Here is an 18,824-nt window from a genome sequence, read left to right as displayed (position 1 = left end):
TTGCAGTTGTTTTGCACTCAAAAAAGGTGGCTCTTAAAAGAAACGTTTTTGTGGGTTTTTGGCTCTTATATTTTTTACATTTTTGCATTTACAAACTGAAGTAAGAAAAGATTTCACTGATTTTCATTATTTCTTCTCACTTTTACAGAAACTGCTTCAAAGCATTTTGAATGTTTTCCACAAAAATCTGATTACCAACATTAGTTAGATGGACTCCATCTCACCAAGAAATGTTCACCCTATCAAATTTAATGTTCTCATTATGGAACGATATCATGCTAACATCGAGAACAAAAGCACAGACAGCTGTATTGATGTTGCACCTTGTTTTTTCCATTTGCAGACCAAATGAAGTAGAACTCATCAACATCTGTGTATGGGGAATTCGAGAAAAACATATTTTGGAATTAGGGAACATTTTCTTCAACTTTCCCAATGTCTCCAAAATTGCAAACTGCAATGAGATTAAAGTCACATTCCCCAAACTGTTCCCACCACAATGAATGATAATAATGTCAGGATGCTTCAATTGAACAATATTTGCACAAAATGTGAGCAATTCCACCCACTTCATGCCACACACTCCACACCAGAACACTTCACATTCAGGAAATCCAAGACTTTTGACTATTCCACAATGTTCAACATACACCTTTTACCCAGTGGACCCAAGAGTCCCCCAAATGTCTACGGACAGCTCGACCATCCACGCCCTCCACAGTACCCTCTCCATGCCAGACAGCACCAAAAGACCCTGATGTGACATGTGCCATTAGCGGCCACCGTCGTATCCGCAGACATGACATCCAATTGAGCGTGCTGGGGAGGGAGGGAAATTAAACACAATGTGTAAATATTTAATGTTAAGAGATGGATCTGAAGAGAACCTTTTTTTGGGTGGAGTTTGTGAACAAACACTTTTTTTTCCTTTTGTTTTTGCTTTTAAGTTGTTTTTTTCCTTACAGGAACCTCTTGCATTTCAAATATATATGAAGTGAATTCAATCTGGGCCAAAACAATTTCAGACAGTGAGAATTGATATTATCATTCTCAAAGGATGACAATCCGGAAGCATCCAAAAAAGCAGATACACCTTTATTGACAATCTGTCTTGATTGTTCAATTTGAAGACTGAAAATGTTTATTGGACATCTCCATGTGCGTATCTGATTTATTCCGAAAACATAAACTGAGCAGCAGGAAACAGTTGCATTAGGCTTTTAAAAAAGTCCTTGAGCACAACTTGCAAAGACAATGGAGTCACAAACCGCAAACTGTCCCCTCCACAATGGACACTCACAATATCTGGACATTTGAAGTGAGCCATATTCACACAAAATGAAAGCAAGCTTGCCCAGTTTGAGACACAAACTGCATGCTAGGAAATTTCAACATCTGTCAATCCAATATTTCCAAGGATGCCCTGATTATCAGCATGTACCTTCAATGACTGAATTGAAGAGTCCCCCACAATCCACACACTCTGCCTTCACAAACGCATAACCCTAGCCTTTATCACACTATTCTTACAACTCCTGCAAACAAAACTCCTACTGCCCTCTCTTCCTGTACACAAAACCCAGCAAACCTGATTGTCTACTCCCCACAGTCCCCTTTCCATGCCAGGCATCTGCAAAATACCTGGATGTGGCATGTGCTGTCCGCAGACTGCCATGGTGTCTGTGGACCTGCTTGCAGAGGGCAGCCCTTCTACACTTTCATGTTCTTAACACTGCCTCATTGGCTGCTTTCAAAGAGTCACACATCCATCCAGTGATCACATCCAAAACCTCTACACCTAACCCTGTCATCTCTCTTCAACACTTCATATGTACACTTCAACTCTCAGAGTACATATCTTGTGTTAATAAAAGACATCTGCATCAAAAACTACCGTGCCATTGGCCAAGATTTCTATTTCCAGATTCAGCAAGAACTGCATCTAAAAAAATATAGTACATGTAAAGTATGCTTATATTTTTTTTAAAAAAGAATCTTGAGCTCGTTCACATTACATGGACGCGTTAGCGTCCATGTAGTTATGGTTAAGTTGGTGTTTCCATAGGAAGAGCATTTTTTGGGTGGCTTATAACTTTGCTCCCTCTGGACGAATCCTCACCAAACTTTGCAATAAAAGTATATGGCCCACTCTGAATGGCAAAGTTATAGGGGGGGTCCCAAAACTGTTGTTTTTTCCCATAGACATAATGGGAAAAAACTTTGCGCACGCCTACATCCCAAACCGCTGGATGGATTTACACCAAATTTGCGGCAGGAGCGGTGGCTTGGTCCCGAAAGCGTGCTTTTGCAAATTTGGTGTAAATCCGTCCAGTAGTTTTTTTTTTAAAATGACCAAAATGTAAGGCAAAAAAATTAGTGATATCTCTGTTCGCTTCGCGGACGGACTTCCCTGTTCGCTCCGTGGACAGTGCCCTGATTGGCCGTGCGGCTTGCGCGATGTCCGGGGACATCCGCCGTGTTCGCTGATTGGACGGCGTGGAGCGTGAAGCGTGTCAGATTTGCTGTGGTGCCCGCCATCTTGCATTTGCGGACGACCGCAGACAGCGAGGTGAAACTTGGTTTAAAAATTGTATTTAGTGGGGTGTGTTCGTGTGTAAGAGTGTTTGGGGAGGGTGGGGGAGTATGAGATATGTGCAATGTTGTATTTTTTTATGTGCTAGACCATTTGTTGTGTTCGATTTGTCTGCGGACAACACGGCTGTTCTGAAATGTTCGTAAATAAACAAAATGGAATCGGTGTCAAGTTGAAAGTGTTCTAAGAAGACGCGTGGGGTCCTGGAATGTTCGCAGGGGGTGTCCTGAAGACATTGTCTGTATTGTTCGCTGTCAAGCTGAAAGTGTTCTAATAACACTTGCGGTGTCCAAAAATGTTCGTACATAAAGAAAATGGGGGTGTCCTGATGACGCTGTCCGTATCGTCCTCTAGCAAGTTGAATGTGTTCTAAGAACTTCCTTGTGTCCGTGGACATTAAAATGGTTCAAATGCTTGAATCTATTGGTGTGATATGCTGCGGTGATTGTGGCCAGGGTATAGAATGTTGGGTCCATGGCCATTTGGCCATGCATAAGACTCTATGCCCTGGCCACAACCACCGCAGCATATCATACTTATATGCCATGCACCAAAGAGTCTATGCCCTGGCCACAAGCACCACAGCATATCACACTCATAGTGGCTTATAAGTTTGGGTCAAAAACAAATTTATAAGGAACAATGTTATAAGCCAGTATGGGTGCGATATGCTGCGATGGTTGTATTTATCATGTTATACTTACTATTTGGTTTAGTAACGGGAGTCCATGTTTTTCTTGTTCATTTCTGTGATAAAAGAAAATAGCATGTTAGTATTAGTATTTTATAAAGACTTATTACATTGTACAATCACAATTTTTTCTTTTTTTTGACCCTGATATTTAGTAGATGACAAACCAGAGTACTGTGCAATTTGCTCAGTTTCTGTGTTTGTTGCTAAAATCATTGGGTCTGTGGGAGAAAAAAAATCCATGTTGGATTAAATAAAAAACTTTAACTGTTATGCTACAGTTTATTTGTTTTCAGTGTTTACTTGTTGTTTCTGGCTAATGCTTTATACATTGGATTGTTCCAGTTTTTGGGAGCAGTAAGATATTAGGTATTTGTTTGAATGTTGTAAAATTTTGGAGCAGTTAGATACCAGTAGGCGTATTCTAACTGTTTCTTTTTTTATATAATTTCGTGGTATTGCTTTATCTATTTGGATATTTCTAAATTTTGGGACAGTTAGATACCAATTGGCGTATTCGAACTGTCTATTTTTTGCACTTATTTTGATATTTCTAAAGTTTGGGACAGTTAGATACCAATTGGGGTATTCTAACTGTCTATTTTTTGCTCTATTTGAGTGGTATTAATTTATCTGATTAGTTGTTGTAGCATCTTTGGGCAGTTAGATAGCTTTTGGAATATTGTGACAGTTTATATTTTTTTACTACAAGTGTGCTTAAGGTTTAAGTACAGTTTAGTTATCAAATTATTTTTTTAAGAACATTAAATAAGCGTTTGTAAGATTTGCTGGTAATCTCTGCTTTAGAGTAACGGTACTATCATTACATTCAAACCATCCACATTTCTTTTTTATATATGCAATGTAGTGCCCTAAGTTGGTTGTGGCTCCTGCGTGGTAGATTATACCTATTGTTGTGAAGGTTTTCCTACCAAGTGATATTTGACCATGTGTGAATCCAGTCAGCTTGCAGTTCTTTTTGGTACCATCTGTATTGTAACGTATAATCATTAGTATTATGTATTTACTATGTGTTTGTATTACTAACGTGGAGCGATTATCTGAATTGCAGGTCGAACATAATCTACCGTGGTTTGCATTTTGTACAAGTTGCTGAAATGGAACGGATTCACAATTAGGTATTGATATATACACAAAACGCTCATTGGGGATTTGTTCGTGTGTCACATTGTTGCAGAGAGAGCATGTATGTTTCCACATGTATGAAATCTAGAAGATTTCATTTATAGGTATGTTTTTGTTTTCCAGTACCAATAGTAAGTACATTAGAAATTCTTGTGGATCTTCCTGTGAGTTTATAGTGAATTTCACCATTCCAGCGCAGTAGTCCAATTGGTGTCCTATTTCATAAACACTATACGTGTTGTCAGGATTGTTTGCTGCATTTCTGTGAAGTACTAACATTTGCAAACACAATGGGTAGGTACTGTGTAAGTAAATGTTCTCAACAATTGGTGGTAATTGAAATAGAATATTTATTGCTACATTTGCATAGCAACTTACACCAACTATATTTGAGAGTTCAAATGGACCAGGTAGTTCTGTTTCTGATGGCTTTTTTTGGAGTGTGTCTTCCTTCTTTGAAGAAGTACCTGGTTTACTTTCCCTAATTGATTCTTTTTTGCTTGTGGCACTTGATGAAGTATTACATTCTTTTACTCTCTTTGGAGGATTTGCAGTGACATCCTGTTGCTTTTCTGTTTGATTTATTTTTCTTTTATAATGTTTTACTTTTTGTGGAACAGAATATGTGTTTAGATGGGGAGTGTATAGTGAACGAAGTCTATTGTATTCTAAAATGCAAGGAATATCAGCGTTTATTTTACTTGCATCAAAGTTGATTAGAAATAGACCCTCAAGTGTACGTAAGCGTGATAGTGCTACGTAGCTCATGCCTTCTTTAAAAACTGTGGTACCAATGTCTATCATTGCTTTGTCTAGGGTAAGGCCTTGTGATCAATGAATGGTGACTCCGTATGCAAGAGTTAGAGAAAATTGTTTTCTGCGTACATACATGTCTTTGAAGAGAAGGAATCGAGCTGTTGAGCATCCTATTCTTTTTACTTCTGAAAGTTTGTCAAAGAGAATATTGACAAACTGAATTTTGTTGTCACGTGGGTATGTTTGAAAGCCAACAACTGTACCCAGTGCTCCATTAACTAGCCCTTGGTCCACGTCAAGGTTACATTTCAGCATTACTCTGCAATTTAAGGATAATTTTAATATCTTTTCCAAGCCTGCTGTGTTTGAGATTGATTTTTCTAAACTATTTAGTCTTGTTGCGGCTTGGTCACACATGAGTAGTGTCATTCCACGTACATCTAGTTTGTCTGTGGCGCTAATTTCCATTATTGGTTGCATTTGTTTACTTAACATTATTTCATTGAATTTGAAACAGCTTGCAAGAGTTGGCATTAAGGCCATACAATTGACATTTTTGTGGGCTAATTGTTCCATAATATCTGTAGCACATGCATTATCACCATAAAGTGCATGAATGTGCCGGGTTTTCAATATTGCTTCTGCTTCTTTAGAAAGTATACCAACTCTGATACTTTTTAAGATGTTGGCATAAGTGAGATCTGCAGATTGGAGCATGTTTTCTGTTAATTCTCTGTATTGGAAATGTTGCCAAAGGTTGACATTTCCAATGCTGCCAACAGTTTTACGGCAGAGTTTGTGTCCTAATGTTTTAAAAATAGGCTCACCTTTTACTGGTGTCAATTGAAGAAGATCTCCGAAAACAATAATGTGTTTTCCTGCAAAGAGCTCTTCGTAGTTTGTTTTGAGTACTTCTTGTAATCTGAGTTGAATCAAAGCCAACATTAGGTTGGACACCATGCTCACTTCATCTATTAGCAGCATTTTCATTTGTTTCAATACTCTGCGTAGTTCCATTGCAGCTTCTGCAGAAAGTTTGTAATAATCTAATTTGTTTTAGTGTTCTACTGGCAGGAGTAGTAATCGGTGTAAAGTGACACCACCTATGTTGTAGGCAGCTAAACCTGCGGGGGCAGTGACAACAGCTGACAGTTTGCTGTTTGTCAATTGTTGAAGGAACTTACTGATGATTTTGATCAGGAATGTTTTGCTAGAACCAGCTTCACCACTGCCATACAATAGTATAGGTTTGTAATGTTGACAGGTGCATTCTTTGTTTTCATGTTGTACACCATGTGCAATTTATTTTGTTACTTCTTGAAAAATGCTATGTTGCTCATTGTTTAGCTTTGATTGTAGTATGGTTAAGTCTTCTTTTTCTTCATACTGACACATGGTGTTTTCTACTTCTATCATAGCTAATTCTGCCTCATTTGTTATTAGTGGGTCTCCCAGTGGTTCTTGGCTTCCTGTGACAGAAGGTTGACTACTGTCAGGAGTCTCCTTATCTAGTTGGGCCTGGAGTTCTTCTTCGTGTTGCTGTTCATTGTGCAACATTTTTTTGTACTGCGCAAAGTTTACATCAGTTATAATGCTTTCATTTGCTTTGAAAGAGTCTTCATATGAGTCATAGTTATCTAGTATTTCTTCTTCTTTCCTCCATGGTTTAAAGAGTTGTAGCAGGGACATGTAATATACTTCTTTATGTTGAGGAGTCTTTAATGACAATTTGATATGATTATTTAAATTTGGTTTGGTGAGTTTTACTAAGCTGCCTTCACAGTTTGTCATTTTGTATTTACGGTTTTGTTCATCAGGTTTTATATTATTTTTGTATGTGTAGTTTTGGGCTATGTGGTATAGGCTCATGGTTTCCAAAGTGGTACTCCTGTTTGGGTAGTAGGTGTCCAATAAATTGTTTTTTAAAATATCTTGGCTGCTGGGATCTTGCTTGGCACCATACACTGCTAAGACTAACACCCAGGACATCACAGATGACATCACAAATGTCATTGATGACTTCACTGATGACATCATATGTGTATGTACTTTTCATGAAATATGTGTACAAGGGATTCTTATTATAATGTTGCGAAAAAAGTGTCAAGGATCATTGCAATAAATATCATACCCTAATTAGTGCTTTGAATGATGCATTGATATGAATAGCATTCTATTATGGGGTTCTATCTAGTATACTAAGCTACTAATGCAGAAACACAGCATTGTGTGCAGCGTACAAGATGAAGGTATAATATTCGTAATGTTAATATGTTGAATAATGAAATGATAATTGTTTTCTTAATAGATTTTTGTGTACTGTGAAATATGTAATAAGTAGCTAATAAAACCCATGTATTACATAATTGCATTACTATAGAGAAAACAGAAAGAGACGAGAACACATACCAATATACATATACATAGGGTAAATAGCAGCTTTGAAACAGAGAAATCATCATTTATTTGCTTGAAAATAAATCTGTCTTTAAAGCTTGTGTCTTCCCCTATGTATATGTTTCATATGATGTGACTGGACTCTAAGGGAATTACTATAAGAACCTACTTGTAGGAGACGTCTACAAATAAAATACAATTTTTAGTTTCTGACTGTTACTGAAGAAAACCATGTGGCCTAGATATGTCAGCAAAAGAAAAAAGAGTGAGCCAGAAGAACACTCGCGGTGTCCTGAAATGTTCGTACATAAAGAAAATGGGGGTGTTCTGAGGACGTTGTCTGTATTGTTCGCTGGCAAGTTGCATGTGTTATAAGAACACTCGCGGTGTCCTGAAATGTTCGAAAATAAACAAAATGGGGGTGTTTTGAGGACATTTTCCGTATTGTGTGACTGCTTAGCTGTATGCAATGAGGGAATGGCACAGAGAGTGAAGTGGAAATGGTAGAAGGGCTGTCCAAGAGTTACGCGGTCCGCGGACACCGCGGCTGTCCGTGGACAGGGCGTGCTACATCCGGGGTTTTCCAGCAAATCCAGCATGGAAAGAAGACTGTAGGGATCAGCCAATCAGATGTTGAGGTTGTGGATTTGTGTTGAAAGAGACCGTGTGTAGTGAAGATGGCAGAAGTGGAGAAAGTCAGGGTGTTGGTGCTCGGAGATATGTTTGTGCATGGTTTTACAACAGTATCCTCAATGCAGGCATGTTGCAAAGAATTTTGGTGTTAAAGGAGTGGAGGTCGTGTGGAGCACTGTGCCTGATTGCAATGTACAGGGAATTGTACAGGTTTGTGAAGATATTGTCAGGATCAACAGTCCCCATGTGGTAGTTTTGCAGTATGGTGCTTTCCGTTTGAGCTATGTCAGTGCCCCTACTTTGTTGGCAGATTTGGAACACTTGGTTCAAGCAGTAATGAACATCCTTCCAGATGCCAAAGTATTTTTTTCTGGATTACTACCTAGGGCAATATGGGGCAATAGTTCAGTTTTTTGTCCTCACCAAAACAATGCTAGGTGTGTAATCAACCGAGGCATGTGTGCCTTCATGCTTAGAGCTGGTATGTTCTGTAATAATGAGAATATTGATTCCAGTAATGCTGTTTATTTTAAAGAAGATGGCATTTCCTTATCTTTTATGGGAAATGCCATGCTGTTTTGGAATGTAAGGGTTGCTTTGGAGAAGGTTATCTTTATATAGGATAAGTAAAATATGTACATATAATAATAACACTCTACTTTGAAAATTCTAATTATGGCAAATATATATATCCTCTATCTGGTACCACACAGTACTTAGATTCATTAATGATCCACCAACTTCTGACCGTTTAAAAAACAAAAAAACACTTGAATTGCTAAGCAAGGTGTAACTGCATAGATTAAGGAAGCAAGGCAGATTAGTTCAGAACATAGACAGTGTACTTTCTTAAGACGTACAGGAAAAGTCAAGCTGTATTGTATCTTATCTATTCCAGCTCAGTTCAAATAAGTTTAAAAATGCTCTGCTTTCTTTTTATAGGTTCCACCACCTCAAAGTACCAGAGATGTGAAAGGAGAACAGTATCCACAATGAATCTGGGACCCCTGGATGATTCCTGGTGCTGGAAGACGCGCTTCCTCATCACAGTACCTTTGGTGACTTGATAGGCGAGGTGGTGGAGTTTCTCGGCTTTTCTCAACTGCACCTTGATGGATGGACCCCCTTTGCAAGAATGAGTTGCTGGGATGATGAAGCCAAGAAAAAATGCAGAAACAGGCAGTATCAGAAAGGCAGCAGTTCTGGTCTTTGTGGTGGTCTCCTTTGGTGGGTCGATACTCCGGCTGTGGATGACCCTTGAAGGTGAAACTTGCTGTGGACTCAGAAAATGCATGGCTGAAGAAGATACAATCCCATGTGTTGTTAGATGCCTTTCAGTGGTGATGGGTGCAGTTGCTAGGCCCTGAAGACCCTCGCACATGGAAACAAGGCACAATCACCATACACAAACTGATACGACAGACACAAGGTTCAATTCCCAAAATCTAGGGTTTATTGCAAAGCAAATAAACTCAGTTGGCTGACTGGATCTCACGTCTCACAAGGTGTGTCACCCAGACCTTGTGAGACGCAAGAGAGCGAACATTCTACAACAGCGTTATATATACAAAAAGAAAATCATTCTATCAGTTTGTGACACATCAAAACCAGCCATAATGTATCTTCTTGAGCTAGGGTTCGGTGATTGACAATTATGACAAATATGACACCTTCTAAGATGTTTCTTTGTTAATCTATCTTCCTTGATTTAGCAACAGTTGCAGTTTGCAAGACACAGACAGGATTCTTTGTTACAGATAACATAATACACTTGTTTAGTGAACAGACCATGTTCATAGGAGAGACACATTCCAATGCATGCTATCATCTAGTTTGTATTCGTGAACTAAGGGTCAGTCTGATCTAAGTGGGCCCAAAAAGGGGGGCCGTAAGGAGAGTATAATTCATGCCTTTAAGGGCCTGTTCTACAGCTTCAGCGAGACCAGCTGGCAACTGGCTTGGTGATTAAATGCCTCTCGGCTCGCCTTGTGAGGGAGGAAAACAATGTATTTCTGTACTATTTGGGCATTTCTGTCTCGGCTGGTCTCTGAACATGTAACTTGTGACCTTGCTTTGTGCAATAGCAGAACGAAATTAAATACTCTTCTGCATAGCATTTGAACAGAAAAGCAAGAGAAAGCAAATGGTGGATCCTGCAAGCACAAAATGGACGCTCTATGGTTATGCTGACAATTCTGTAATAGGCGATGCTGGGCATATGATGCAATTGGTTTTCGGCCAACATAATATAGCATCTATGCTATGGTAGGGTATTTTAGAGACTCACGCAGTGGCAGATGTTGATGTCAGGTTTCAGGATTTTGTGGTTTACTAACTTTTGGTTCTTTGGTGCTGCATTCGCAGCACACAAGTCTGGATCGCTTTGGTAACCTGGACTTGACCGCTGGACTGGACTAGGGACCCTCGCCAAGGCTGGACCCTCGGGATGTCTTCTTCAGATGCTGGTGGCAGAAAACCCACCGGCGGACCTTCCTCTGCACACAACGAACTGGGATCTTCTTCGGTGGGAACAAGTGATCAGATATACTGTCACACATATCCCTTGACAGATTCTTAGATCAGGTGTAACTTTTGCAGCTCTGGGTGTCAAGCAGCACTATGGCAGTCTACCACCCCTCCTCTGGGTGGTAGACAGCAATCGGGCTTCTTCCGGTGACAAACACTTCTCTGGACCCTGGGTGAAACAACTGGACTTCTTTGGATCAAGATGTCCTAGCACTTCTCTTTTGGACTCACAAACACCGCTTTTCTGGATGGCAGGCTCACAGGACTGGTTTCAAGGGTACTTCTGATGAAGAGTAGCAGGTGTATGATAGTCCCTCCTAGCTCGGGAAGAGGTCACCTGTCCAGCTGCTCTCTTGATTCCATTCTTAGGTCAACTAAGCAGTCTTCAGATTCTTTGAAAAAAGGCAGCTGTAAACTCCTTCCTCTGACTGGACCAAGGGTTCAAGCTTCAGGTTTCTGCTTCAGCTTCAGAACAACTTTAAGGACTTATGGTCAGTCTGGACCTTGAAGGCAGACCCAGTAAGGTCATGTCTAAAATGCCTAAGTGCCCAAATTATGCTAAAGCACTCATTCTCAACTGTGGTCCAGCTAAGTTCTCTACCCTTGAGTTGCCTACTGATAAAAATGATGGGGAGCTCTCTCCCTTCATCATCTAACTGAGACAAGACAGCTCCAATTCCTTCGTCACAGGCATCAGTTCACACAATACAGAGTTTGCTGTAATCAGGGTCCTTTGAGAAAGGTGCCCTGCACAAACGTTCCTTCAAGCCATTAAAGGCCTTTTGACTGTCCTCACTTCAATGAACCTTCCTAGGCTGTGTGGGTGAGGGTAGAGCTGTTAGAAGGGCAGCTATGGGGCCACTGTTGGCCCAGAAGCTTCTGTAGTGCCCAGTGAGGCCCAAAAAAGCTCTCATATGGGTTTGAGTAGAGGGAATCTCCCAGTCCTGTACAACTTTTACCATGTTAGGGAGAGGTTGGATTTCACCCCTCCTACATCATGACCAAGGTAGGTAACCTTCCCTGGGCTACCTGGTACTCAGTGGCCTTGATAGTGAGGTTGGACCTTTTTATGGCCTGCAATACCTTATCCAAGTGTATTAAATGCTCTTCCCAGGTAGAACTGTATACAGAAATGTCATCCAGGTAGGCTGTACAGAAGGCCTCCATTCCACTCAGAGCATTGTTGACCAACCTTTGGAAGGTAGCAGGGGCATTCTTTAACCCAAAAGGCATACCCCTAAACTGGCAAAGCCCATTTGGTGTTGAGAAAGCCATTTTCCCCTTTTTCTGGTCAGTCAGAGCTGTTTGCCAATAGCCAGATATGAGGTCAGAGGTGCTTACAAACTTGCCACCACCTATCTTATCCACAAGCTCATCAGCCCTGTGCAATGGGTGTGCATCAGTCTTGGTGACTGCATTGACTCTTCTGTAGTCCATACAGAACCTCCAATCCTGGGTACCTGCCTGGGAATTTGCCTTGGGGACACGGATCATTGGCCTGGACCATGGGCTGGTTGAGGGTTCAATGACGCCCAAGTTCTATATCTTGGTGACCCTGACCTGGATGTGGTTCATAAAAGTGTCTGACATCCTGTAGCATCTGCTTGTGACAAGTACACAGTCATCACTGTCAATATTATGCCTAAACCATGGCAAGGGACGCCACAGGTAAACAGTGAGATGAAGGAGCAGAAAGGGCATAATTTCAATTGGGCAGGGAGGTTAGTGAGAAACGAGGTCTGATGATCCAGTGCCCAGTCAGTGATGCCAAGGGTGACACAGAGTTGTTTTATGAGGATGGAATGGTTGACCGTGTCAAAAGCAAAGTAAAGGTCAAGGATAATGAGAACAGTGGGAAAGTTGGAGTCGAGAGATGCAATCATGGTTCACAGGTGTTCAGGAGAGAAGGGTCTGAGCCTCTGGATGCCTGGAATCCAGAATGATGGTCATGGAAGCAACCAAAATGATCAGTGTGGAGGGTCAGTTGGTGGAGGCCCAGCTTCTCCAAGAGTGTACCCAGGAAAGGGGGTGGTGGAAATAGGGTGGTAGTTAGCCAGGCAGAAGGGGTCCACAGATTACAATTTTAAGAGAGGGTTCACAAGAGAGTGTTTGAGTGATATAGGGGTTATAGGGAAATAGCCAGTGGTGAAGGAGTGGTTGCAGAAGTCAGCAAGATTCGGGGGAGAGAAGAGATGTTGTACTTAATGATTCTGGAGGAGCTGGGAGCACCTGTTTGGAGGAGCCCTTCATAGAGCGGACCACTTTAGAGGCCACATCCGGTACTATGGGCAGGAGGGAGGAGAGTGAAGGGGGTGGAAGGAAAGGAGGCAGAGTGGCAGACGAGGGAGTAGCGATGGGAGTGGAGGAGAGTGAGGACAAGATCTCCTGAGTTTGTGATGTGAAATGGGTGGCCAGAGCGGTGTAGAGAGCCTGGGAAGGGAGGAGAGAGGTGGAAACTGTTGTAAGTTGCTCTGGAGGATAGGCCCAAGGTCTGTCACTTTTGTTCAGCAACTCTGCACTTACATTTCAGAGATGCTAGATTGGAGTAATACCAGCTGTAGTTCTTGAAGGCAGGTTTTAGGTGGATCCGCATGACAGGGGCAAGGATGTCAAGGATGTTGTAGATGGAGAGGCGCAGGTTCACAAGGACTGAGTCAGAGAGGGAGTCAACAAAGGTTCCTGTCTTCTCCCTCTCTGCCGCCTTCAACGTGGAACAGCTGATCGTGCTCTGATGCAGCGGATGCATCACCGGGAATCCTGCCTGACCATCATGGCCACTGGCTAGGTAAGCCTCATCATACTGCTGGGAGCCTCGCTCCACCTTCAATAAAAGTGTGCTGATCTAACATCCAAAGAATATTTACCCACGCTACAGAGAAGTGCCACTTATTCTACACACTTGGCTGCTTCTGTACCTTTATTCTCACTTTTTTCTATCTTGCGGCGCCATTCCAGTATGGCCGCCCGCATTTCTTGTTTGCTTCTCAATGAGGTGCCTGGCCTGCTCCCGCTCCCATTGGCTGGCCACTTCCTCATCAGCCAACTATGCCAACCGGGAGGCGGGAGCCGGCCCATTCAAACCAAGGCCCTCAACAATGGCCCCTGTCTTCTCCCTGTCTAATACATGGCTTCCTGGCACGTTACCTCCTTCCCATGTGAGATTGCGGTGGTCCAATCCTCTCACCTGCAATCTGAAATGCTAATGACAAATCTTCAGGTGAGAGGTGCACTTCGTCATGACCCCCCTACCCATTCCCGACGCCACCCACTCATGTTGCAATTGTGCCTTTGTACCATGCTCCTATGTACAAGCTATCACCTTTGAACCCATCTGCACTTTCCTGAACCATATTTCCACCTTGCTTGCCGTTATGCGCAATCTTGTTGCCGACTGCAATGATCCCTTTTGACACCAATTCCGGCCGATACATCACTAGATCCTGTTAAAGACCATAACGTTGTCTACATCCCACTGTAGTCTCTGTCTCTGTCCGCGGTGCTGACCCTCGCTAACCTTCGCTCTAGAATGCCACCATACAGACCACTGTGTTCTCAGGCAAAATGTAGGAGTCGCCTTATATTGCCCCCTATCCTCAAACTAAATGTACCAACTTCACCAGTGCATCCCAGACTTCCGTTCGATTCATCCCACCAGTGCTAGTCAGTTTGCAGCTCTCTTCTGGTGTAACATCTCCAAGCACCTTCAGTGCACTGTTTCCCTAGACACAGTAACAATAAAATCAATGCTGAATCTGATAACTGCATATGCATGCATGCTTGATATAGTCCCATGCAACAATTGTAATTCTCTCCCAGTATGCACCCACCGGAAAAATCATGTCCCTGGGGGGAAGGTGTCCCAGCAGCCTAGATGAATGAGATTCACCCCCACCACTGAGCCATACTCAGGGTTTCTATGTAGCAAATCAGGAAGCGGTTCACTCTCATCCTCTTCTTGCTCTTAAGCTAGCAAGAGGCATGAGACTTCCTCTCTTCTGTGGAATTGGTGAAGCCTGTTAACATGGAAGACCTGAAGCGCTACCCCAGGAATACCCATGTCAACCAGATAGTTGACTTCATCCATCTTGGAGGCTATCCTGAAGGGTCCAGTCCACTTATCTGCCAAATCTTGAGGCTTGGTGGGCTTCATCACAAGGATCTTATGACCAGGAGTCCAGTCTACTTGTGAGGTCTTAAGGTCATAACATTACTTGTTCAATTCTTGGCTTGCCTTAAGATTTGCTGATGATTGGCCCATCATCTGTGCCATCCTCCTTCTTGGCCTAACATGTCGTCCCTCACTTGTTTGGCAGGACCTGGAGGGGTGACTTCCATACTTACTCTAAGGCAAGGGCCCCACTCATAAGATGTTCAAAGAGGAGCTCAAAGGGACTGAAACCAACACCCTCTTGATGCACCTTTCTATGGGCAAACAACAGGCATGGCAGGAGGAGAACCCACTTCCTTTTTTAGGGACTCTTCCAAAGCACCCACCATGCCCTTGAGAGTCTTTTTAAACCTCTCAACCAGACCATTGGTCTGAGGATGGTAGGGGGTGTAGAACGTGTAGGTTTCACCAGATTCCTTCCACATAGCTTACATGTAACTAGACATGCAGTTGGATACTCTGTCAGAAATCCCCTCTGGTGAACATGTCCAGGAGAGCCAACCACCTTGGCTGTTATGCACACATTTAAAAAGCCCACTAAATTTGAATTTCCCAAAAAGCACTACATACAGCACAAAATGGAGGATGCACAAGTTTAAAGAGCACACCTAAATTAGAATTTCCCAAAACGCACTAAATACTACACAAAATGGAGGATGAACAAAAACAAAAAGCACACCTAAATGAGAATTTGGTGTGATTAGAAGAGAGCAGAAACAGTAGGTAGTTATTCTAGCAAAACACAGAAAGTCGCAGTTTAGGTGAGGCCAGGAGCAGTAATCATCACAGTCAAATGTGATTTTCAGCTACCTAGTTCAAGATGCACATTGTTGAAGAACATCAGCAGTAAGAGATTGTAAATAGAACCAGATTCATGTGTCATTATGTTAGGAATGGAAACATTTCAAATACAATGATGTTACGAGTCCACAGAAGTGTTCAGGTGCATTTTGGGTGAAAACGTTTGTTAAACAGTGACTGCATGGGCAAGTAGAGTGCAGGCATGATTGGCCAAGGAACGATAACAATGTTAAAGGTAAAGTTAATCTGGCCAATGATGGATACGGGTCAACTGAATAGGCGAATATTGTGTGAGGAGGGTGAGACCACAGTTGAGCGTGTATAAAGCAGGTAAAGAAGGTGTTGTGAATAATGAGAATTTTAATACTGTGCAGCGAGTATTACCAGGTGGAAGGAACATCATGTGGAGATCCTGGTATGCAGTCGTGATGCAGGGCGCCATCCCACGTCAGACAGGGCCATACAGAGAGAGATCCTGTCCCTTAGTAGAGTCCTTTTTAGTGGGGCGGCGATCGTCTGCTGGCTCCGGCAAAGCTCCCGAGACTGTAATAAATCCCAGCCATCCAAGGGGCCAGTCAGGAGTCATGAGGTCTGAGGAAGATCAGCTGGTGTTGTGCACCACACGGGGTTGCCATCATGAAAGGCCTCACCAGCGGAATAAATCAGGCACCCTCGGGCACCCTCGTGCGAAAGTGTCCCAGCAGCCTGGATGAATGAGATTCACTCCCTCCACTGAGCCCTCCTGAGGGTTTCTATGTAGAAAATCAGGAAGGGGCTCACTTTCATCATCTTCTTGCTCTGAAGCTAGCAAGAGACATGATACTTCATCTCTTCTTTGGAATGTCTTGAGCCTGTTGACATGGAAGACCTAAAGTGCTACCCCAGGAATACCCATTTCAACCAGATAGTTGACTTCATCCATCTTGGAGGCTATCTTGTAGGGTCCAGTCCACTTATTTGCAACATCTCGAGGATTGGTGGGCTCCATCACAAGGATATCATGACCATGAGTCCAGTCTACTTGTGAGGTCTTTAGGTCATGCCATTACTTGTTCAATTCTTGGCTTGCTTTAAGATTTGCTGATGATCGGCCCATCATCTGTGTCATCTTCCTTCTGTGGCCTAAAACGTAGTCCCCCAATGTTTGGCAGGACCTGGACGGGTGGCTTCCAAACCTTCTCTAAGGCAAGGGCCCTGATCACTGGATGTCCAAAGAGGAGCTCAGAGGGACTGAAACCAACACACTCTTGAGGTACCTCTCTATAGGCAAACAACAGACATGGTAGGCGGAGATCCCTCTTCCTCTTTAGGGGCTCTTCCAAAGCACCCATCATGCCCTTGAGAGTCTTGTTAAACCTCTCAACCAGACTATTGGTTTGAGGATGGTAGGGGTTGAGAACTTGTAGGTTGCACCAAATTCCTTCCTTGTAGCTTATATGTAACTATACATACATTTGGTTCCTCTGTCAGAAATCACCTCTAGTGAACATGTCCAGGAGAGACCTCCCAACCACCTTAGCTGTTATGGTGCCACTAATGACAACCAGAGCAGGTCTTGCAGTGAGCTTCCACTTCTACTTTCATCCAGGGCCAATAAAAGAGGGCTTAGAGCCTTTTTTGCTTGGCCTTCTTAATGCCAAGATAACAGGCTAAGGGCACACCATGTGCCAACTGCAAAAGGAAGTGCCTGTATATCTGCGTACAGCCATCCTCTTGACTGCACCAGGTTTGGGTTGAGTGGGCTCACTGCAAAGGAGCTCTCCCTCCCAACCAATCCTAAAAGACCTATGCACTGCAACTTGTGCCTAGGACTGTTCTTGTTTGCTCAGACCATCAGGATAGTGGCCCTCTCTCTGACCCTTACACAAATTTGCCTTAGAGGGCCCACCTTCAGCCAACAAGCACAGGAGGTCGGGGTGATCCTCTGGGGTAAGCACATTTGGAGGCTCCTATGGCTGTTCTCCCTCAGGGGTTGAGTCAAAGGCCACCACTCAGCCTAGTCCCTCAGGAGCTGGGACCACAGTGGGTGCTGCTGAATCAGCAGGCAGAGAAGGAGCCCCCTTTACGGAGGTGGTCATCTTACTCTTTGTCTTGTGTAGCTGATCATCAGTCAGGCCATGTTTGACCTGCGACCTATTGGCTGCACCAGCAGTCAGGAGTACCCCATCAGAAATTAACCCCATCTGTAATAAGTAATTCCCCAACAGGATGTTGGCAGGCACATTGTCCTGTACCAAAACAGAAGCCTTTGCTGTCTTATCATCAATCTGAATGGTGATTAGGTTTACAGGAGAAAATGTGAGGGCTCCACCAGCTAACCTGGTGGTTCTTAGAGGCGTACCTACATAGTCCTCTGGCCTGAGCAGGGTCCTGTCTATAACTGTCATGCTAGCCCCAGTGCCTCTAAAACCAGTGGAAGGCTGGCCATTAATGAGGATACTTCTCAGTAATATATGTGCATTCTGTGGGATAGTAGCCAGTACTTCTGAGTGCTGGTCCTGGGCCCCAATGGACACTTCGGAAATCTCTGTAGAAGCACTAAATTAGATTCCTGGAGAGGAAATGAGGACAGTGGCCTCCACCTTAGGCATGCAGTAAGGGTAGGTCAGGCTGACATCCAGGACACAAGTACTTTTAAACTTGGGGCCAGGCTTCTTGTGGTCCAGGGTACCACACTCCCAACAGGTGCCAGGAATGTGAGGAACTGTGTTGGATCCACTGGAAGCCTGCTTTGCAGCAGGAACACCACTATCATTCTCCCACCTCATGAGACTTATCCCCACTAGAAATGTGGACCCTACACAGAATATTTTGGTGTATTCGAATGTGGCTGCTTCTTGGACTCCTCAGCCTGCTGGTGGGTCCCTTTTTCTTTGTCCTTGTCCTTCCCACTGGGATCCTTAAGGGACACCCTGTGGGAGACCCACTTTTACGTCAACTTGGCCAATTTAAAGGGGTCCAAGATATTATGGTCAGCAATGTACTGATGCATTTCTGGTGAATATATCTCTGAATAATTGTCCTAAAATTGAAGGTGAGACGGTCCAACAAAAGACTTAACTGTGTAACCATCAACCCACCCCACCATATTCATATGGGCAGCACTCCCCCAA

At 43.1% G+C, this 18,824-nt stretch overlaps 1 long non-coding RNA gene across 1 annotated transcript in view; it reads left to right on the top strand.

Moving 5' to 3' along the window:
* The window catches only part of LOC138579133 (uncharacterized), a 119,358-nt gene extending 107,825 nt beyond the window's left edge, over nucleotides 1-11,533 (top strand). The window contains exon 2 of the long non-coding RNA XR_011304005.1: nucleotides 9,159-11,533. This is a non-coding gene — a long non-coding RNA (uncharacterized lncRNA). The remainder of the gene's footprint in view (nucleotides 1-9,158) is intronic.
* Nucleotides 11,534-18,824: the final 7,291 nt, after the last annotated feature.

The sequence above is a fragment of the Ambystoma mexicanum genome, chromosome 1p (genome assembly GCF_040938575.1).
Source record: "Ambystoma mexicanum isolate Mex_15411 chromosome 1p, UKY_AmexF1_1, whole genome shotgun sequence".
NCBI lineage: Eukaryota > Metazoa > Chordata > Amphibia > Caudata > Ambystomatidae > Ambystoma > Ambystoma mexicanum.
The sequence above is the reverse complement of the archived record's forward strand: the minus strand, read 5'-3'. Positions and strand labels throughout refer to the sequence as shown.